Here is a 23161-nt window from a genome sequence, read left to right on the forward strand (position 1 = left end):
AGCTGGTCAGTGTATCTCATTTTCCTAAGAACTCTGATGGGATAATCCAGGTAACCTCATCATAAGATGATCTCAGTATCTGACAATACCCATGATGAGTGCTGTGATCCTGCAGGTTGCTTGATTAGTGGTTTGAGGTTATCTGGTCTGGGTCTGGATGTCATAAATCTAACCCAATGTATTTTAATATTTTTGAGTGCAAACTTTTTTGGCTTGAAAAGTGGATGGTGGTAGGGGAAGATTTGGCTTGGAGTCTCTTTTTGATGGGACTTAGGTTGCACACTGGAGGAGTGAATTATTACCACAGTAGAGGAAGGCCATTTTAGGAAATGGTTAAAAATTGGCACATCAGTCCATGGGATCATGATCCTTGTGGTAAAGTTGTGATTCAGTTGATGTCACCTATCCCTTGCTGGATTCCAGTGGATGTAGCTGTTTCTTTACGGCTGTGAAAAACATTCATCCTCTCCCTGGGTGCATTGTGGGAGGGGTAAAAATGTTTGCTTTGCTTTCAGCATTGCCTTGGGCTTTCCTGTGTTGCTTCTCTAGCTGGATCCTTTTATCCTCTGGACTGAGTGATGCTTCTGAAATGCATGGCACAGAAGTCCCAGGAAGGATCCTGCTTCCCTCTGCACCAGTTGTATCAATTGGAATGGGAATATCATGTGGGGGTCTGTCTCTGTAGAGTATCTGAGCTGAGAATTTTACATCTCTCTCTGAGATCTTTCATTTTGCCTGTGTGGTGGGAATTAGATTTTTTCCCCATCAGTTCTGATAATTTTGCTATAAGAGGTAATACACAGGGGAGGACTGTCTATCATTTTTATGTGGAAACTATTTAATCATTATACCAGGAGTTTTAGTTTCAGTTTGGGCACTTAGGTAAATTTCAGCTTGTGTGCTCTATGATCAGGAATTCTGAAGGTTGTGTGGGCATGCTTTATTGTTTTGGGTTTTGTTGTTTAGTTGGTGTGTGTGTGTTTGTCTGGTTGGGCTTTCTTATTTATTTGTTTTTTATGTTTTGGTTATTTTTTTTGTCCCCTCCTATTCCTTTCCTTTTGTAATATCACTGTTGAAATTGGAGTTCCTGAAGGTTTCTTGTTTGCTGTGAATGAAATCCAAAAATTTAGTATGTGAGAGAAGCAAGCTATCAATTTCTTACTATCTTTCCCTGACCTTTGCGTGGGGGAGTTTCAGTGAACATCTGCATTGGCTTGGCACTGCATTGTCTGCTTGACTATAATTTTTGCCTTGTTATTTGTAACTACAGCTAATCTGAAGATGTGAATATGAAATTTGTATTTTGCCCACCTATCAAATAAGAGATTTTACAGTATTGATAAGGAGGGGGAAGAAGTCAGAAGTGGGAATAACAATACTTAGTCAAAGTTTTGTCTTTTGGATGGAGAAAGTTACAACAAATGCACTAGAACTTTTTTTGTGGCACATTCAAATACAAGAGTTTGCACAAAAACAATGACTATGTAATTGGTAGCTCAGAGGCTTTATTGTAGTGGGTATAAGTGGTTTGATTCAAGGCTGTTATGCTCAAGATCCTCACTGAGCTGTTGTGGGCACTTCAGGAGGCATGTGAGAACAGGAAGAGTTTGTATTAGTGCTTTCACATTTTTCAGTGATTTATGGCTTGTGATTCTTCAGCTTGCCTGAGTGAAAGTGTCTTTGTGTAGTTATTAATAATCTCAGGATTTTTATTCCTATCACTTTTGGAACCAATTGAGTCTGGTAGTATTCACTGCACCCAGTGGTGCTGAATTCCACAATGGACTTCATGTGAAGAAATCTAATTTTGTTTGATTTGAACCTGCTATGAGCCAGTTCTTACAATGCCCCTCTGTCGTTGTAACAGTAAAAGGTAATTGTTTCCTGCTTGCCTCACCCTGTCAGCAAGGATCTTGAAGAAGAAGTGAGGTTGATGTAGGGATACAGCTTTAATTTTTTTGTTGTTGTCATATTCCATATGCATTTCATAACAATGATAATTAATAACATTCTGTGTTTCCTTTTGGACTGCTACAAAGAATTAAGTTGTCTATTAAAATAATCTGTTGTTGCCACAAAATTTTATTTCTTACTGGTAGGACTCATAGCTATCTGTGTAAAGGGAATACTAGGTGTGCCATGTCGTCCTCTCTCTCCACGTTTGTGTTTTGTTGTTTTATATTCAATTTCACCCGTAATTTAAGTGCTGTAGTCAGTGAAGATGCTGATAACATTTTTCATAGGTTAAAACGCTCATCAGAATAAAGCTGAAAAGCCATAGCCCTTCTGGAGCTGTCTCAGCTGACAGTGCAGACCAAAGAGGAGCTGGAAGAGCTCATTCCTCTGGGAGTCAGACAGCAAGTACACAAATCTGCTGAGCAGAGGTAGTCTGTCCTCATTCTTGGCTAAAAATACTAAACTAAACTGGTATAACTAAATAAAAAGAAATATTTTTTACTATGTAGAGATATTAGTGGAACAAAGGATTTTAAACAAATCACGTTATTTTTGAGTCATTACTGTTTTGACAAGTGTTTGTAGCAGAAAATTGGTGTGTTGTGTTTTACATGTTTTCTGCTACATATTTTTTAAAGTTATTTCTCTGATAGCCATATATTTTTGGCTTCTGAAAGTTTCACAGAAAAAAAAAGTATAATAATTTTCCTGATGAAATCCACCTAAATTTTTCATCTATATAAAACATCCTGAGGATGGAGAAAGAAAGCAACTAGATGCTTCAAATGCATTTGGAAAGAGCTAGTGGTGCTGTCCTAAAACTGCGCCAAAGTCAATTAAAATACCTTATTTCTTTGTTAGCTGAGCAAGATGTATAGCTACAGCACACTAAGATGGAGGCTGCTGTCATCATGCCTGGATACGAACTCAGCAGACAGGGAAGAGTTCAGGGATTAATGGGAACTGTGATGTAGCAGCTGAGAGGAAAGGCATTAGAACAGGGAGCATTCCCGTGCATATTACAGATATTGGAAGTATTTTTTGTGTCAGTTTTCAGTATATGGTTTGTAAATTGCATACAGACCCAAGAGATATCTGACAGCTGCAGATGTGTTTTCTATTGATTCCCGGGAAAAAAAAAAGGTAAAAACCAGTTACATTGTGTGTTCTACTCTGTTTAAAAGGAAAACTAAAAATTACACTTTTGGTTTGGTTATATGTGGACTGCAACCACTAGAACTGCTTCAGAGAGCTATAAAGCAGACAGCCAGAGAGTGTTCTCTATCCTTTAATACCAATTTAGCTATCTCTATTCTGGGCAGTTTTTTGATTAAAGACATTTGAATTGTGATTAAGATGTTAAACTCTTTGAAGAAGTGGTATGAAAATCATTTAGGATCAAGAAGGTAACAGGAAGATCAGAGCTCTTCTGAACTGGATTTAGAGGAATGGTGTGGCTAAATAAGTCATTAGTTCTTCTTGCATAATTCAGAACTAAAACACAAACCTTGCCAAAGAACCCATCTCAGTTGTATAGGGCAAAACTGAGTCCTGTGAGCAAAGCAGGCATGAGTTAGTTAAATTGCTGTTGCTAGAAGTGTTTTTCCCCTATAGAGATGGAACAGCTGATTATGATGTGTGCAAATTGTCTTGTAATTCAGTGGACTTGAGTTTCAGGCACTGTGGATTTCAATTTATGATGTTTAGACTTAAGTAGCTATGTCTAACAGGTTGGTGCATCTATGTACAAATTAATAAATACCTTTTAAAAAGAATATGGAATCAGATTGATCTTGTATTAGCCATGTTAAATTACTGAACTGCATTGACAGGGCATGGGCCATCACCTGCTGGCACTCTCTTCAAGAAGTGGCAGAAGAAACTGTGTCTGCACTGCTAGAAACTGATCCCAGTCACCAGAGTCTTGTAGATGTGTAAGGAGAAATGGAAGGCAAAACTGCAATCCTGTTCTTGGGTGTTTCCACTGTATTATGAAAATTATGCTTTGCTTGGCTATAAATGGAAACTGTGGTTTCCAAGATGCAGCAGAGGGGATCTTTTGAGACTCTCCTGTTAATTGCGTGTGTCAGTTTAGAAAAATAGGCATCATCTCTCCAAACCCTAAACAGCAGGAAAGAGAAAGCAATCAGTTATTTTGCCCATGGAGGCCTCAGGGAATAGCTATAACAAATTAGGAAAGAAAAAGAGAGCGCTGGTTGATTTCTTTTGTGCAGTACTAGTGATGGTGATTTACTGTAGGAGATGCAGGGGTCTGTTTATTGCACAATGCTCCCCAAAACCAAATATTGGTTATCTGGTTATATGTGCTGGAAGCTGTCTGTCAGTAATGATGGTTCAGTGGTGTGTGTTTGCCTTGAGAAGGCTCATGCAGGGAACTATACTGACTTTGGCATGAACTTCTCAGAATTTGTTATATTTTGCAATGTTGAGATTAGTATGCCTGATATTTACTTTCTGTCAAGAAGGTTTTTTTAATGGCAAGCCCTTTGTGCTCCATAGGGCAGCCTTTATTTCGAGTGAATGAGTTTGCAATGCCCCGACAGACATCAACCTGCTTTGCAAATTCCATGAGCCCAGTTTACTCAGTGTGAGATGCAAAACTGTCCTCATTTTTAAATAAATATGTTGAGTTCCAGGAATCATTTGCACAGGTATTTAGTTACCTCTTTATTTTGCTAACTCTTTTTCTTTTTTTTTTTTTTTTGCCCCTCTCTGATGATTCCAAAATGGAAGAGCAAGTCCCAAGCATGTGGCCCTTTTTCCATAGTGCTTGGCTCCAAGACTAAATGGTATTCTCCAGGCTGTGCTGGGGGGCCTGCCTGAGAGAGGGGTCTGCTTTCAAAATTCTGGTTAGGGAGAAGTGATGGATAGCTTTGTTGCAAGCTGCCCTCTCCCGTTTGGGGTGAGCCTGGGAAGGACAGGGCTTCTGAGGAGTTGTCAGCACTTGCTAGCTGCGTGCTGGATCACTGGAGCAATGCTGAAAGGATGAAATGGGAATAATCCAGAGACCTGCCTGTTCAAACAGTACCTGCTGGAGTCCTGAAATAAAGGTAGAACCAAGCAGGTCTGATGAATCATGTCTTGTCCGTGGTATCAAAAGGGAGTTGAATATTGCAGAGGTATCAGATTTAGTAAGAGCTCTTTTCTTGTTCAGTGAATATTAAAGAAAATTACCTCTTGTGTTTAATAAAGGATATCTGTTGATAATAGTCTTTTTGAATCCAGAGATATCAGGACTGCATATTGAAAGGTGACACTTCCTAAGAAACAGATCAGTTGAAAGCATTTTTTTTCTTAATTTCTCTTCAATGAAAAAATGCAGAGATACAGTTGAGCATTAAAAAAAAATCTTTTTTTGAGAGAATTATAATTAATTTCTCCATCCAGTTAAAAATACCAGTGAACCTTTGTATGAACATTTAAAAAAATAAAAAAAAATTCTGCACTTTTAACAGAGTCCAAATCAGAAGTTTATTTTTGATAGTTATACCATACTGTGTGACTGGTGAGTTTAACATATGCATCAATGTAATATTCCCATAAGTGATCATACTTTCATCATTAACTCTGTCTTTTTGTGTTCACACAGTGCTTTATTTCTCAACTTTCCGGTTAATGCTTAAATAATCTAGTAGGGTATTTTTACTTGTCATTCCCTTCCCTTGTCTAAGAAGAACAATATACTTTGCAAGCAAACCCATTTAAATTGAAATGAAATCTGTCCTCTGTTTCCAGCATTAGTCTGTATCTAGGTGGAACCTTTACATGTTGACATGTGTCTGAAATTAGAAATTGTGACATGGTGTAATTAAGTTTACATCTCAACAGCTGGATCTGGCACTTAAAACTGAGGTCTTTCTTTGCTATGTATGAAGGATAAAATAGGTCTTTTGGTATATCGCTCAGGCAAAAAAATGTATTTCTTGAGAATTTAGTTATTTATTAATTTAATTGAGGTAAAAATATATAATTTTAAATAGAGGTCATTAGAGAAGATAGGTCAGACTTCTGGTTCCAAGTGTTGTCTTACAAACTTAGCTCAAACTAAGAAACTGATTCTGAATGCAATGGTCTTAATTTATTGTTGCAGTGGAAAAAAATCTTGTGTTCTTGTGCAGTAGGAAAAAAAAATCCTCTGTAGAAGGTGACAAAATGTTTTAGCTTAGCATTTGAAGGAGGAATTAGTTCTTTTCTCAAAAACATCTGTCCTTTCATAAGTTTTCCACATGCCACAGTAATCTTGCTGTCACCTCCTGCTCTGCTACAAAAGGAGGAGCTTTTTTATTTTTAGAATGCAGTGTGATGGTTTGAGTCATGGTACAACTGGAGGATCTCCTCCCTGTTTTTAAACCAGCGTAGATGGGCACTGGTGCAGGAGAGGAGGTGCCAGGCTGCTGTGGGGCACACTCCAGAGCTGTCCCCCTGGGGAGCATGGGCATCCTTAAAGCTGCTGCCACCCTCCAGGCTGGCCTGTGCTGGGCTCTGCTCTGGGGCGGGAGTGGGGCAGGCAGGAATTGCCAGCTTTTCCTGTGGTGTCCTTGCTGTCCTTGACGTGCTGTGTCCCACTGCACGTGACGAGCTTAGCGAGAGGCTCCTCTGGGGGAGATGAAAGATGGGCTACTGCCTGTGCCTGTGAGGAGTGGAGAAGAGCAGATCCCAGTTCTGCATCATCTGTTTGCTTGCAGAAACATGAGCTGTAGGACCTAGAAAACAAGGGTATCCTCATTTTGTTGATCTGGTGTTTTTTATTTGTGCAGACCTTGGAATGCAAATCCTGCAGAAACCTTCCCTCGTTCCCTTCCAGCCTGCTGGCCACGGGCCTTTGGAATTGCTCTGTGATGGGAGCCTGGCTTTACCATGTCTGCAGACAAACGAGGACACTTACAGATCATACAATTATCTGTAGTGCAAATGGTCTCAGTGGAGGGCTGAGGTGCTATAAGTGAAGTCAAGATATTAAATGTGTTTGTGCTGTCATGGAGATGTGGGTGGAGTGGCTTGTCTATTCTGGCTTCACCTTGTGCAGCATGTAAATACAGTTACTCTGCTTTCGTCACTTACATTAGCTTTGTGTTGGAGTGGTTTTGGTTTGTCAGTACAAAACCAGAGAAATGGCAGCATTGTTTCAATTGCTGCTGCTTTAGGAAAATATTTCCATGTTGAAAAAGCAAAAATTCTAAATTGTTATAAGAGTAGGAATAAATGTTAAGCAGAGAAACAGGATGAGGAATTGGTGGTTCTGAGGTTTGGGTGATTTTTGTACAAAATGGTTGGGTAGACTTCATTTCTTCCTGTTCCTTTTAAATACCCAAATACATTAATAAAATCACAATAGTTGATTCTGTGAACAATGAAATGAATGTTCTAAAATCAAGACTTACACTTTTATTTAAAGATAAAAGCAACATTTATTATTTGAAAAGACCTCTTCCTGAAAGACTTGAGTTGATATAAATATTTTTATTTTGAAAAAGCATATAACAGTTCAATATTTTCTTGAAATAATGTAGAGCTTAAAAATGACTGGAGAGTGAGGCAAGATTTTATTTAGGTTTGAGGAAATTACTGTAAGTTAAAAAATAAATTCAAATTTTCTGTTGAACTTGGAAAGAAAAATCAGCTCACTGAGTGGTGGGAGTCTGCTGGATTTATGCCTGAGGTGTGAGCATTTGACAAAGCCAACCTGTTAATATAGGGGAAATATTTTCTTTCATTTAGTTCAGTAGAGTAGCTATTCCTTTCAAAATCAAGAGAAAATTGGAAGAGAAGGCAGGAGAGCTTGTTTTCCCTCTTCTGGCATAAGACAGAAGCCAGTGTAGTAGGTGAGGATGTATTAATTCTAAACACTGCTCTGCATGGTCACCAACAGAGTCAATCACATTTATTAAATATAAATAGAATTTATGACAAAGTGCTGGACCTAATGTAAGGATAATATTTAATTTCAAATGTAAAGGTTTTGAAGATTACTAACACAGGATTTTTTTTTCTTAAAGATAATAACTAAGCATAAATAGAAAGCAAACTTGATTTTTTTTTCATTGACACAAATGGTGATTTAAGCTGTTGTTTTTAAGTTCCTTCATTTAGAGAATGTGATGAAAGTAAGAGTCTGGGAAGGGTATTTACTTTTTATTTATTTTATTAGTATTAGAAAGTAAACATGTTAGGCCATAGATAAGAACTATTTCTTCCATTGTCTTCAGCTGTATTTTATTATCTGTCCCTTCAAATTATAAACCTGTTTCAGTGGGTCCAGGGATGAACATGGTATCTATATTTTTCAGTTTTTTGTGCAAGCTTGTGAACTTAGTGGCATTAATAATAGGATAGGAGTAAGGGATCTGTATAGAAATATTTGAAGTTATAAATCAATTTCTTTCTCTCTTGCATCCAAGTTTTCATCTGTGGCAAGAGTTCTTTCTGTGGGTGTGTTTTTCTTTCAGTCACACTTTGTTAATCAAAAGCTTTCTTTTTGCTTAGCAGCGTTTTATCTGATTTTCAAGTAATGGTTTGTTTTCTTTTGAATGGCTCTTTAATTTTCCATAGCTCAAGAACAGAAACAATAAGCAGAAGGCAACAGTCACAAGAAAACTTTTAGATTTTTTTTTTAAACAGAACATTTAAAAACTGGTTTCTCCCAGCAAAACCTCTAGATAATCTTATTTTTCTGCATCATCTGCTTTGCTCTCTTTTTCTTCAAAGTGCAAAAGGTGAAACAAAATCACACACACACAGACACACTCCCCCCTTTTCTGATTTAAAAAAAAAAAAAGATAACGTATATGTCTTTATTTTGGAATCTGTTGCCTTGCTGCCTGCTGCTAGACTTGTCCATGAAGTTAAGTGTAAAGAGCCTACTTTTAAGAAAACATTTAAATATGTGGTTACATTTAGTACACTAAGGCCAATACTGAGGTCTAGATTTGTTCTGAATAGAAAGTACTTTACTGAGTTGGAGTATGGGATGTGAAGTGTCTGGCATTTGTCATAGACGATAGATGCATGTGTACTCTGTCTAGAAATTGTATTTCTGATGCTCTACTAATTGCAAATGTGATTATCAGAGCTGGCTGTATATTCAGCTATTCTGCACCTTTCAAATAAGAAAATGGTAGTAATTCAAAAGAGAATGTACTGAAAATAATATTGTTCTGAATGGACATGGCAGTAAGGGTGAAGGCTTGTAAACCTAACTCTTTTAGTAACCAGTCGTATTCTTATGTGTGAATCTAGACACTGTTAAAATGTTTCAACAATGTAATGGTAAAAATAATTGTTGATGGCAAGTCAAACCAAAAGCTTCAAGTTGCTTTTTAGGTGTCAAACTGTTCCTTGGTATATTTTTTTTCCTTTATCACAAAGGAAAAGGGAGAAACAGATTAGGTTTAGTGAAGCACATGATAATCTATTGAGCAATCCTGCTTCTTGCATCTCTATTATATGGGTATGGCCTGTGCTCAGTATGGATTCAAAATGCAGTGCAGAGTTGTACCCAGAGCCTGTGCTTTTTGTGTGGGAAGAGTTTCCCTCTCTATATTAGCCAGGAGGATGACTATATTTCATAGTTTCTAGTTGTTGCTTTGGGCTCTTGGCAAAGTATCAGGGGAGCTTCTGCTGGTATAATGTTTGGAAGTGTCTCTCTTGCAAGAAAATATTTTGGCACCTTATTATGTGTGGTTTGGTCCAGCAAAAGAGTGTGTGGGATGTGTAGTCTTCAAATGGAAGTGCTGTAGGAGTATTTATTTTAATCAATTTTTAAACATGCATCATGACATAGCTAAAAATACCTGCCTACTTCAGCAGAGTGAAGAACAGCACTGTAAATATAAACGTAGGTGGTGTGAATGGCTGAGAACTGGATAATGTTCACTGTAGGCTCTTGGGGCTGTGTTTTGAGAAATAATGAAACTCACAACTGCAAGCCATAGAATTTATTTTTTATTTATATGTTTATAAATAGCTGGATTTGGCATATGAAAAGATAGTGAACCAACACTGTGTTTTATTTATCATGTTGGATAAGGTCAGGAGCATGAACTGTTCAGACCTGACTCATTCTGTTTGGCTGCACTGAATATGAGGGAAATACAAAGGCAGTTTTAAAACATGTGGCTACAAATAACTTGTCAGTGTTTGGTGATGCAGAGTACACATAAATCTCTACGTCTAGAATGTGTGAACCAACGAGTATCTCCTGTTAATTATCCTGTTTGACATTTCCAAAGCTAAAGAAGAGTGATGGTTAGTTATGAATCATATCTTGCCATGCTGAAATGCCAAGCTTCGTTTTATTGCGATAGGGATTAAGGCCAACAGAGTCGTAACCAGTCTCAGCATCACAGTTTTCTCTACTGTCAAACTGCTGATGCAGCATTTGCCTAATATAAATGAACCTTTGCACCTCTATAAAGTGCTTTAAACCTAGGAAAAATTTATATCTTATCAAAAGGTTAATCCTGACAAATTATTGTAAATTATCTCCTGTCTATGTGATGCAGGTGCAGTGAAAATAATTCTGTGCTGCGCAGGCCGGTGCCTGTTCCAGTGGATTGGAGAGCATTGCTGTAGGTGCCAGCAGCACTGGGGTGGTTGTCAGGACCAGCCAGTGCTTCATTTCACAGCACTCTTGAGGCGTCAGGTCTTGGAGTTCCAGTTCTGCATGGGCTAACAAGCTTCATTTCTGCTGCTTGGCATTTTGGATGGACTGAGTACCAGCCTTGTTTCAGTGAAGTGTGGGAAATAAATGCTTAAATAACATCAGAATTCAGTGGTGTGAAAATGCTCCCGTGAATCATGGCCCCAGGATGAGCGTGGGTTTTTTGTTGGTTTATTTGGTTTTCTTATCTTGTAGGATAGCATCCACTTTCTCTGTGGATTGCTGCATTCTTAGTCCCACTGTTAATGCAGTGTGGGGGGAAAAAGCAGCCTCTGTAGCAGCGAGTGCTGGGTAGTCTTTCACCGTCACAAAATGAATCCAGATTCAGTCATTTGAGCACTGCGTGCTTAGCCAACCTCATTGCTCAGATTTCAGGAAGTTCATGAACTCCAATACCTGTCACTTCCTTTCATTTATGTTTTGACTGAGAAGTATCAAGAAGTCTAACTGAAAATTGTATTTTTAATCATGTTTTGAAATCATGTGAAGGTGTAGGCTTATGCCTGTGAGAATTGCATCTGCATTAATGTTTTGTAATTTCTATCACAACATATAGAATAAAGTATTTGTGTAAGTATGTGATAGTATATATTGCATTGAGATAAATTTCTGAAAATGAGGTGTGTGTTTGTATTTATGGTAGTTGCCTTGTAGCTGTAATGGCACACAATCCTTCTGAGCAGGATGCTGTGCTTGCTCCAAGTCATGTAAGCAGCTGCCAGGCTCTTGGGCAACACAATGGGTTAAAAACTGAAGTAACTTCCACCTCAGCACTGTCCTGTGTCTTATGCTGATAAGCATTAAATAACTCTGACACACGGATAACTTCTCAAAAATGTTACAACACAGGATTTTTTGGTGGTGTTTGTTAATAACGCCTTTGGCAAGTGTGAGACCTGCTTGTTATTTAACTTGGAAATGCACGTGTTCACTGTCTCAGAACGACCCTTCCTTTTTTTCCGTCTTTCTGAGGCAAGAAAGATGCATGTAAGAGGTGTGATAAGTTTTGACAAAAGCTTTGTTTTAATGTCATGCAGCCAATAGAGCTCAGAGTGTGCCCAGCAGATGTCTTCCAATCTGAACCACATAAATGGAGCTGTGGCCTCAGATTTCCTCTGAAATAGGTCCTTTTGAAGCAAATGCTGGGTTCACTGTTCTTTCACTGCAGAAACAGTCAAGTCCTTGTTTCCCACCTTCTTGGAGAGTGCCTCATCCACCCACTCCCATGGTCTGTTTTTATGGGGGTGTCATTTTGCTGAGATACTTTCAGTCTGCAGAAGGGACAGGGAAAGGGAAAGGGAGCCCCTACCATGGTGCAGGCCGGTGCTCCTAGGGCCAGCTATTGTCAGCTCTTCCTCTCCAGCAACCCTCTCTCTCTCTCTCTCTCTCTCTCTGTGTGTATATATATATTTCTTATAGAACAACTGTTCCAGCATTTTGCTCCCTGCTGGTGTGTCTGGTGATGTCTTCCTTCTCTTGTGCAGTTCCTTATGTCTCCCCCTTTCCTCTTGACTGAAGTTCTCTCTTTAACCTCTTATTGTAGCTACTCAATTCCATAAATTCTTTTTCTGAATTCCTATTCCTTCCCCACAAAAAGCCCCTTATTGTTAGAGGGGAATGCATTTTTGCCTGACCTCTGGACAGCTGTTCTATTCAAAACCTTTCCCCCGGAGTAAGAGGCATCCCACAATTCATTGCTTTTTTTCTTTGCCATGGTAAAAGCAAAAAGAATGTTTAACAAAGACCTACAATTGGTGATGGGGGTGGGAAATGGGAGTGTAACTTAATAGTTTCAGAAAACTGATGAATAATATAAGCCTTTAAAGAACCTTTTTAAAAGCATTATCCCTGCTCATAAGCAGCTGGTAAAGCAATAAACTGGCAGAATTTGATACAAATATCTTATTTGGACCTCAGTGGCAAGTAATATATTTTAATTATTTAATATTTCAAAGGTTGGTTGTTTTTTTTTTTCAATGCAGGGTGGCATGAAATTAAAGCACATATTACATATTCTGGGTTGATAATGGCTAGGCAAATGATGGATTGTATTGTGTTTTAGAGATTTTGGAGCCAGGAATGTCATGCAAATGCAAATTGAGGGCAACACATCTATAAAAAGGAGTTTTTTCATTGTATTGATCCCCTAAAGCCATTATATTTTCTTTTAAGGATTTGTAGATGTTTGATTAACGCCATTTTAGTTATATAGGAAGCATTTGTGGTATGAATTTGGATCCTTGTCTGAACAAATTTTTTACAGAGCGCTGGGCTGAAATTGGTGTTTTAAAGGAATGCTATTGAGGTAAAATTACAGTTTAAATATTAAAAACCATTTTTACTTCCTCTCACTTGCAGACTAGTGCTATATCAAGACAGGATGAGGAATAAAATGCTCTGTTCTAAGTCTTTTGCTAGATGAACCGGCACCTTTGACAGCCTTTCCTGCATGGTGTGTCCTGCTGTGTCCTCACAGTGGTCACTTGCTATTTTTGTCTGAGAGGCCTTTTTTGTGAGGGTGGGAACCTGGTGGCAAACATTTCTGAATTTGGATGCATTTAAATTGAAGTGTAAACATGCGCTACTGCTGCTGCTTTGCGTGTCAAGCCGTGTGGGGATGAGACTGCCATTTTGAAATGCTGTGCTTCTCATCTCACCCTGGCCGCATTTCCATCCCCGTGTGCTGCCACACGCCCCTACAAACACACCTTTGGCTCTCGTGAGGCTCTCGGAGCACTGCAACTACCTGACCCCGTGCTCCCTGCCATGTACATCTAAAGTTTTAGGAATTATTTCTCACCCTTGCACATGTACCCAGTGTGTCCGGGTCTTGCAGAAGCGCCTGGCCCAAGCCTTACGGCTGTGCTTTAATGCCATTGATTGCCCCTCCAAAGGAGTCACTGTGCTGCATTGCTCCAGCCCTTCGCCTGCCTCCCGAAGGGTGGGCATGGGCGGACAAAGGATCCCCCCAGCCAGCCTGGGATTGCCTGGACCCAGACATATACATATGAATGGGGCTGTACATCTGCATTAGCTCCAACCGTTACTCCATTGTCACCGGATTCATGTAATGAGGAATCCCTGGGTATTCATTAACTTGCGTGCGTGGCTTCGTAAACTTCTCCGGTGCAGAGCTCTTAGCTGCGGTATTTCTGTAGTTCCAGTGACATAAGAAAAATAATTTAAAAAAATTATTTAATATTAGTTATTATTGAACAACTTAATTTAGCAATAAATTTAAATTTTAACTATTATTTGTTTAATAACTAGTTAACATATAGAAAATCTATAAGCCAGAGTGGAGAGAGTCACACAAAATATTCATTGTGAAGTTATGCAGAACAGTCCTCTGGTGCTGTGGTGGTGATGATTTTTTCACCAGTGGTGAAGAAAGCATTTCAGTGAAAGCCAGGCTTTTCTGGTCATGACTCCTGTTTGTTGTGCTGATCTCTGCTGTATTTGCAGGTACATGGTTCATATCACATAATTTTTTTGAGCAAGTTTTTTCAGCAATTCTGCATATCCAGTCCAAGGTATCTTTTGTGTTTTCCTGTTGCAAGGTAGCGTGAGGAAGCCTATTTATGCTGCTGAGGTTTGAAGTGTGTTAAGAGTTCCATTCGGCAGTGGTTATGCAGAGCCCTGCATTGTGTCCCACACCAGCAGCCCCTGCCTGGGGACTGAGAAGGAGCTTTGTGAAAGATGACAGTAGGCTACCAGATGTATTCAAAGCCAGGGCTGCCGAGCATTACCCCATCTGCTTTGAGAAGAGCAGCAGGGGTTTTTAATGCCCACGTACTCATTATATAGAGGGAGTGGCTACATGTTTAATACAGGTCCTCATTAATTTTGTGTAGCCCAGTAGAGTTCTCCAGTTTAAGTTTGACGAAATAAAAGTCATAATGATCTCTACTGTTTCTTCAGCTTGCATCTGCTCTGCAGGATCCTCACCAGGGTTTTATGTTTTTTTTTTTTTTCCCCTTTTGGCTGTAATAGAAAGCTTTAGGAACCCTATGAATGTTACTCTACCGATACAGGCAGGGGATTGGAGGCAGCAGACAATTTGGTGAAATTATATTTTTTCTGTGCTGCTTGAGAGTGCCTGGCCAGCTGGTGCCAGGTGGCCTGCTGCTGTATCAGGGGATGTGAAAAATAGGCCTGGCTTTCAATGGCAAGTATCTATCCTCCTGGGCTTGCAGTCTCTGCAGGGCAGCTGTCTCCTCTCCAGTGAGTGCCAGATTTGCATGGTTTGAGTTCTGAGTAGTCTTGTAGGGATTTGGAAAAATGTGTGACCATCCCCCAGAGATGTGATAGCAGCCTCTGACATGCAAATGCAAATCTCACTTTCTCATCTTCTTCTGATTGGTGCCAAAGTCTTTCAGGTCCCAGCATGTAGACACTGGTTGTGCTGTAGTGTGGCATTCACGTGCTTATGGTGTCAGTCACTTCCAGAGTCACTGTAGTGAAAGAAACAGCCACAGAGCTGAAGCAAGAAGAGATGCTCTTGTTAATTTTCTCTAACATTACGAATAGTAGTGAGATATTGAAACCTAGCAAGAGACACTTTTCCATCTTTCCCCATCTTTAAAATTGGGGTTTTCCTTTTTTTTCAACCACTATGACTCATAATTTCTGGATATATCTGAAGTATTGATTTAAAGTCCTAAATAATTTGTGTGAATACAGGAGATCTTATAGCTCTTTATCACAGATTTTTTTTTCATCTATGCTCACTGCCTGTTATTGTCACTGAGGCAGTAAAATTACATCTGCTGTGAGAGAGCTGGAGTTTTGAAGCCTTTGGGTAGGACACCAGAACCAGGTTGTGAATTCCTTGTTTAATCTTCATTCCTGACCTCTAACAGCAGCTGAGGAGGAGGGGTGTGCCAGCTCTCAGAGCTCACAGGTCCAAGACCCATTCAGTGCTTCCCTGTAGATGCTCACTTGCTCTCACTGCTTGGATGGATGACAGAGATACCTGTTACCAATAGGTAAAGTTTTGTAAAGCCTCACCTATAAGTAACAGATAGCAATGCTGCAAACCCCACATGTTAAAGAGTTCTTTACTTCTTTTTATCTCCCACTTTGGAGAGTAATACCTGCAGAAAGAAAACTATTTTTTTTTGGTAGCATGCCTACTGTCCTGTGCTCATTGATGAGTGTAAATTATAGGGCAAAAAATTTAGATTGCCACCTTTTGCAGTGTCGTACTAAATAAACAAAGTTGGTTTCATGTTCTGTTACTTTAAAAATGCTGTAAATCTTCTGTAAGGTGAATTAATATAAAATCCAGGCAATTATTTTCTGTCCTAGCTTGTAGTGTTATGGTTTAAATGAATACGTTGAGGCTGAACAGTGGAGAGGGTGGCAAGGGCATTTGTTCTCTTCTGCTGTCTCAGCTACACCGATGGCAGTCCTTGGGCAGGAATAGGATGGGAGAGGACGGTGTCCTACCCCCTGGCAGAAAGCTACTGCAGCTTCCTTGTCAAAGCCCTCATTTGCTACTATAAACCTCTTTCTCTCCCCTTGTTTATAGGGAGAGACAAGCTTTCAGGCTTTGTCTGCTGAATGATCCAACTGATTTTTTTTAGTAAAACAACTTATGTGAATAGTGCTGCTTGTCTGCAGATGGCACAAAATATATGATGAAAGAGAAAAAACCCAGGAAACAGCACAAGTCGAGGTCTATTTGCACATAAGCACTGTGCAAAGATATTAAAGAAAATTGCACTGAAGCAAGTTTAAAGTGCTAGGCAGATGATGCAGGCTGTGATCTTTATCAGCCTTTATCAGGGACTAACCTAAAAATTAGGCATAGTATAAGCTTACCCTAAGGTAAGCCTTTTGATTTCTCTGCATATTGTGGAATGGGTATTTACATTTTGTTGTTCCCTTGTTATTCCTTATTTACATTTATGTTCCCTTGTTTTGTGAATATAGGTCACAACCATAGACTATTTTACACTATTTTAATCATTAAAAATTCATGACAAACCTTGAGAAGACTATCTCCCTGTATAACTGTTACTGATAATAAGTAAAGAAATATATACTTCAATGCCTTTTGTCCCTTTACATTGGGAGGGGGGAATGGGGAACAGAACATTAGATGAATTTTATAAGATCATTATTGTGTCTGATGTCTGTAAATCTATGATGCTGGTTGGCTGGAATGCAAGTCAGTCCATTAAAGAAATGTCAAGTGTAATTTTGGAAGAGATATGTTTTAAGACAATACATGCATAAAAAATAGCATAAGGAATTTGCCTCTGGGTTGCTGTGAGGGTGACACATTAATTGTCACAGATGAAGAGGTAGACCTCCCTTGGAGCTCATGATTTGCTGTTCATGATTTATGAGTCTTGCCACTCATTAGAGGGGGACACATGTGCTGTTCTCATAGCATTCAAAAGATGATCTGTTTTAACTTAATCTGTTGGCGACAAACTTGTAACTTTCTAAGATCTATCAGTGCTTTGATATTACTTCTCCCAAACTGTGCTTTCATTTGGTTTTTAATTGAGCAGCAAGTGCAGCTGGGTTTTTAGTTACCTTTTTTTTTTTTTTTTCTTGTACGAACCATTGCTTTTAAAATAAATATTGATTTCCCCCCCCCCCTTTCTGTCAGGATGTACTGAAATGCAGACAGTTAAACTGGTGGTTCTTGTACAGTACATAATAAATCATATCTTGTCTATTTTTTTCCTTTATGCTTCCTGTTCAGTTTGTTCAATTCAGCTCGGTGGTGAGATCAGCTAGATGATGCTGTTGTAGCAGAAGCAAGACGGTGATGCTGTGGCAAGTACTCCCCCTCCCCCACAAGCGTTTATTGCAGCTCAGGTCGTTTCTCTGCCAGTATTCATCTTGGTCTGCTTGCTTTTTTTTTTTGGTCCCTGCACAAGCATGCGTTGCTTATTAGCTAAGAATTGCTGCTCATGTCCTGAAGGTGATGGTGGCCCTCACCTGTGAGTTTAACTACAGGAATACAGGAAGGGAAGATTTTCACATGGCCCTTCTCTCCAAGCTTGACAAAGACTGCCTGGACATGTATGGCAGAACGCATTGAATTTTAGATCTCTAGGGAACAAAGATAAAAAACATAAGCATGAGAATATTGTGCCCAGGCATATCTTTGTTTACTGTGCTGCCTAAAAAACAAAACTTGAAATTTTTCTTGTTGCTGTAAGATGTTCTTGTTTAGTAATGTGCTGAATAGGGTGTCATGTGATTTTCTACTCATAATGTCATCTGTGATTGAAATGCTTTTATTGATTCTTTACACAATTTTTTCCCCTACCTAGTCAGACTAGAAGTCAAGCAAGATTGTGATAGTTTTTCAGAAATTACCAATCACTAAAAGACATGTCATCCTAACTTTGTTCCTTCTGAAGGCACTGAAGGGCATTTGAAATATCCTTCTGTATCATGAATTGATTTTTGTATATAGTGAAAGACAATAGAATTCATCTGCTTCAGAAGTAGATTCTAAATGGTAAGATCTTCATTCCAAAAAGCAGTCCCATGAATTCCATATGCTATCATGGGGTTTTTCTGGTGGTCTGTGTCACTACCAAAGTGAGAGCATCTCTGTGTTTGTATGGATGTGCATATAGGAATTGCCTCATGAACATTATGTCCAGTTGAATTGCCCTCTGGAAGGGAGAGGGTGAGGTGCCACAGGCTGAATATTCATTTTGGGGCTCAAACTTGACACAGAAAGCTCTGTTTTGATATTTGTTAATGATTTATTCCATCCCTTCAATAGCTTTAATGTTGCTTGAATGTTTGTAGGAGTTGGTGTACATTTATTTAATGTCTTGCTTATGTAAGCTGCTCACCCCTTTGCCAGACACAAAAAGGAGTGGTGCAACATCTCATAAGTAATCTCTTCAAATAGTCAATATAAAAGCCACTAGACTTCAAGAATATTTCATGATTTTGAGAGAGTACCTGGGGATTCAAACTTGCATCATCAGTTTGCTATTTCCAGGAGAGATTTATTTTAAATTTACATGTCTGTCTTCTGAAACAGAACGCCCATAACAATATTTTAGTGCCTGTATGTGTGGAGAGGAGCAAAAGTTGTAATTGTGCATTTTCCTGCTGCTGCAGGTTGTTGAAAAGGTGGTGATTCCAACATGGGCAAATTGGTTGTAACTGACTGATCAGCGTTCTTTTTTAGCCCTTCATTAATTTTCAAGGATTTTAAAGCATGAGTTTGGGTTTCTTTGCGTTTTTTGATTTTTTTCTTCCCTCCAGTTGATTATGTCAATTTATATAATGTTATTTCAATCACTCCTATCTTAGTATTTTACTGCAGTGTATTTCTAGAAATTCTGCTGTTCTTCTGTTTTTTTTTTCAGATACATAAACTTAGCTTTATTTACTCCAAGTCTGTAACGTGTTTTCACTTTATTTCTGCTTTTGTACAAATTCTGTTTTGTTTATTTTTAATCAGATAAAATGTAAACAAGTTTGGTTTATAAAACTTGATTTTTGAAATGCTGGTATATTCCAGGAGCTTTCAAAACATGCTGTAAGGTGATACTACTACTCTCCATTTCTAAAGCTGAAACTTCCTCCTTTCTTCGGTCAGTGGAGTGTCTGGTGGACTTGATGATGCGTGTCTTGCTATTTGGATTGCAGTTCCCTTCTGTTTCCCAAGGATTTTTTATATTTTGTTTTTCTTTTTTAGAATACTTTGAACTTTGTTACTGTATTTCTTGCTGTAAATGAATCAGAAATGATTCAGTGTCACAAACACTGACATAGCATAAGAATAGAAAAATAACTCCAGAAAACACCAAAACCTATTTTAAATACAGTGAATATGACCGATCAGCATTCACCTAATGGCTGTAAAAGAACCTGTTTTTTCTAAAAGTGTTCTCAAATTCACACTAATAATCTGTTGTCATGTTTTAGGAATGGTATTTCCCAATTTAATGTTCCCACTAAAACCATGCACTGCTTGCTCCTTCCTCCCCTTCCCCCATCCTCTATGGCAGATTGGAGAGGAGAATTGGAGGCACAAAATGTAAAGATCATGGGTTGAGATAAGAACAGTTTAGTGGAAACAGCAATGAGATGAGGAAAGGAAGAATAACAGCAACAATATGAATAACAAAAGTGTACCAAAGAGAGAATGATTCACAGGCAAAATGCTCCCCAAGCCGGACTTGACCTGACAGCAGCCATGCCACTGTGACTGTTCCCTCTGGCTCGGAAGGGTCATCCCACAACTCCTTCTGCCAAGGTTACTCAACTAGAAGGAGCCCTCCTTGCTGGAAGAGACTGACTTCCTCCCTCCCACCCACCCTCGGCACTGATATGAGGTCATATAGAATAACCTCAACGTCCTAGCCATCTTCCCTCCTGAGTACTGCAAACATTAACCTTGCTCTAGCTGAAACCAGGACATCTGTTAAATCAGACTGAATCATGTGAACAATATAAGGAAGACCTTTTCATTGGGTCTCTCAAAAAAAAGCAGAAATATACTTAAGATTATTAAGAAGGTGCCCTCTGTATACAGGAAATTGAGATGCGCTTGCCAAATAACTTAGAAAAATAAAACTGAATAAAAACATGAAATAAAATCTAGGCAATTGCAGAAACAGATTGAATGGCCAGAAAAGACAAACTGTTTTCAGAAGTGTATGAAATAGAATAGATAACTTAGTCTGCATCTAGCTAATGCTCTTATCACAATTGCATACTGGGATCATTTTCCCTTGATTTCTAATACAACATCACAAAATAGAGCACTTAATGATATGGAAGTGCTTCCACTGTTAATAAGTCTTGCTTAAATTGTCCATTACCAGTTAAATCGACTAAAACTGATTTTCTGTCACAAAGCATTTTCCAGCTAAATAAAAGTCTTTAGCTGATGTCACATTTAGCTGTTTCCTGAATTTTTAAAACATGTCTAAAGGACTTGTTTATACATGGAGAATATGTGTAGAGAAGATGTGTTAGTGGTATTGCACCCTCCTTTTGATTTTGGTTTAATCACAAGGTAGAGTTTCCAGTATAAGTGAAAGTATAGTTTTCACTCTTAAGTGGCAAGAGGTGATGATCCACAACAATGCAAGAAACTGATATGAGTTTCAGGTTTGTTTCTGTGTTATATGGGACCTTAAGACCATGATGACTGCACTGTTCTGGCCAAAATGAGTCAGGCCCTGACCTTAATTTATATGCTTAATTTTAGCACTGCATGTATTCAGGTTTACTTCTATGGAAATGCTCTGTTTGTGGACTTGCATTCTTTAAATTGGTTCACCCAAACTTTTTGTCATCTTGTAGGCATTGTGAGTCTTTGTCATGGGCAGAGATGCAGTTTTACTAGAACTTTGCAAACTTTAGGGTAATTCTTGCCCCACAGAGTTTATGATATAAGTGTTGTTGCTGCATTTGTAACTGTTTTGGAGCTTGCCAGAAAGGGGCTGTTTTGTGTTCGTGCAGAGTGGCTTCTTGCACAGCCCAGTCTCTTGCAAATTCCATACTCCACTCACAAACACTTCACTGCAAGACAGTGATTCCATCCCCATCCCTGCCCCACAACCAGCACACAATGAACAATGCAAAAACATAATCAAAATTAGCACTTATTTTAACTTTCTGATATGTATGGGTTTTTTGCTTGTTTCAGTCTTTTTCTGTCTGTTACAAAGCTCAGGAAATAACTTCTCTTGAAGCAGTGCACTCAAAAATCTGCAACCAAGCATAAATCTTTGCCACTTCTTAAGCCGTGGATGCCAGCTTCCCGGTTCCCAGGGTGGCTGTCCTGCCAAGCCAGCTGTACCTGCTGTACACATCAGGATGGACTGACAAGACATTTCTTAACTGTTCACTTAGCTGGCTTGGAGCAGCCATGGGATTTGTAGTCCCTTGTCTTTTTGAGTTTCTAGTGCTGTGCTCTTTTTCTGCAGCTTCAGGAGGAGAGTGTCTCAGTTTAAGGGGCAGGGAGAGCTGGCAGAAGTTTGCAGAGTAGCAGGAGGAGCACAGATTTTATGTCTTATGCAGTTGCTGCTGTGAGCCACGTATGATGGATATTTATGACACTGTTAAACTTCTGTTTTAAGCTAGAAACAAAGACTAAATTACTAGTTTTCTGTCTAGAAGACATATTTGTTCTGCACTTGGTCATCTGAGCAGATGACATACAGTTATACAACTTTCATTTGAAAATACCATCAGATCATATTTGATGGTGATATTTATATGCTATATACCTTCAAAGGGATTTGTGAACTGTGTTCTTAAGGAGGTGGGAGAACCTTCACAGGAACTCAACATTAGTTCCAGTTCATCACCAGCAGCAGCATTCTTCATAGTGTTAGGGGGTAGCAGGCAGTGTTCTGTGGAACAGTGCTTTTGTGATTTTATGTTTAAAAATAGAGTAAGAGAATTGTGGGGTTGGTGATGAGAAAACAGAACCCTGTATAAACAACACATAAAAAAGACATTAAACTGTTAGAGAGTGTCCAAAGGAGAGCCATGAGGATGGTGAAGGCCCTTGAGGGGAAGCTGTGTGAGGAGCAGCTGAGGGCACTTGGTCTGTTCAGCCTGGAGGAGACTGAGGGGAGAGCTCACTGCAGTTCCGACTTCCTTGCGACGGGAAGAGAAAGGGCAGGCACTGATCTCTTCTCTGATGATCAGAGATCGGACTTGAGGAAAGAAAGAGCATGAAGCTGAGTCAGGGGAGATTTGAGTAGGATATCAGGAGAAAGTTCTTCACCCAGAGGGTGGTTGGGCACTGGAACAGGCTTCCGAGGGAAGTGTTCAAACCACCAAGCCTAATAGAGTTCAAGAAGTTTTGGACCGTGCTCTCAGGCACATTATGTAATTCCTGGGGTGTCCTGTGCAGGGCCAGAATTTGGACTTGAAGATCCTGCTGGGTCCCTTCCAACTTAGGATATTCTATGATTCTATAAGGTGAAATAGACTGTACTATTCTAATAATTACTATTTGCTTCAGGGCATTTGTTACCCATTGTGTGTTTTAATTACACATTGAGAAAGGCCTGCAGAATGAGGAACTGCACAATGGAGATGTTTTAAGCCGTGGCTGTTTGTTCAACTGAAAATTCTCTTTCACAAATGTAGGGAATGTATTTCTTTACATGTAATACAACTACATCTTTAAACTGATCATCAGCATTAGTAGGTAAATAAAGCTGTCTATCTATGTAGCACAAGAAGAAGAACAAATTGCATACAGAATAATGTCAGGTTGATTATGCCATTGCTTTGCTTGCTGATACTCAGCTTGTTTCTTGACCCATTTTTAAAAGACTTAACTGGTGGAATGATTGCTATAAAATTACAACTTCTTCTTCTAGAAGTATGATAACAAAATTTTCATGTGGTGTGAAACACTTTTTACCTTCTTCATATTTATTAGAGGTCATGAGCTAAAATGTCAAGGTAATGGGGCAGGAAGAGGGGCTATGTGAGCAAGGAGGAGGCAATATGAGGTGTCAATTTAAGGTGCTAAGTTTCTAAACTAAGAAAACCTTC

General features: G+C 39.1%; 1 protein-coding gene across 44 annotated transcripts in view; it reads left to right on the forward strand.

Moving 5' to 3' along the window:
- The window catches only part of LOC110483451 (uncharacterized), a 425837-nt gene that overhangs the window by 19449 nt on the left and 383227 nt on the right, over positions 1-23161 (forward strand). For 17 of the 44 annotated variants that reach the window (XR_014953366.1, XM_085573589.1, XM_085573585.1 and 14 more), the window contains exon 3: positions 17358-23161. This exon is cut by the window's right edge and continues 11916 nt beyond it. The exons of 26 other annotated variants lie outside the window; for them this stretch is intronic. The gene's annotated coding sequence lies outside the window, so the exon portion shown is untranslated. One more of the 44 variants, XM_085573586.1, reaches the window with a different exon arrangement.

Source organism: Lonchura striata, chromosome 2 (genome assembly GCF_050655825.1).
Source record: "Lonchura striata isolate lonStrDom1 chromosome 2, ASM5065582v1, whole genome shotgun sequence".
In the NCBI taxonomy this organism is placed as follows: Eukaryota; Metazoa; Chordata; class Aves; order Passeriformes; family Estrildidae; genus Lonchura; species Lonchura striata.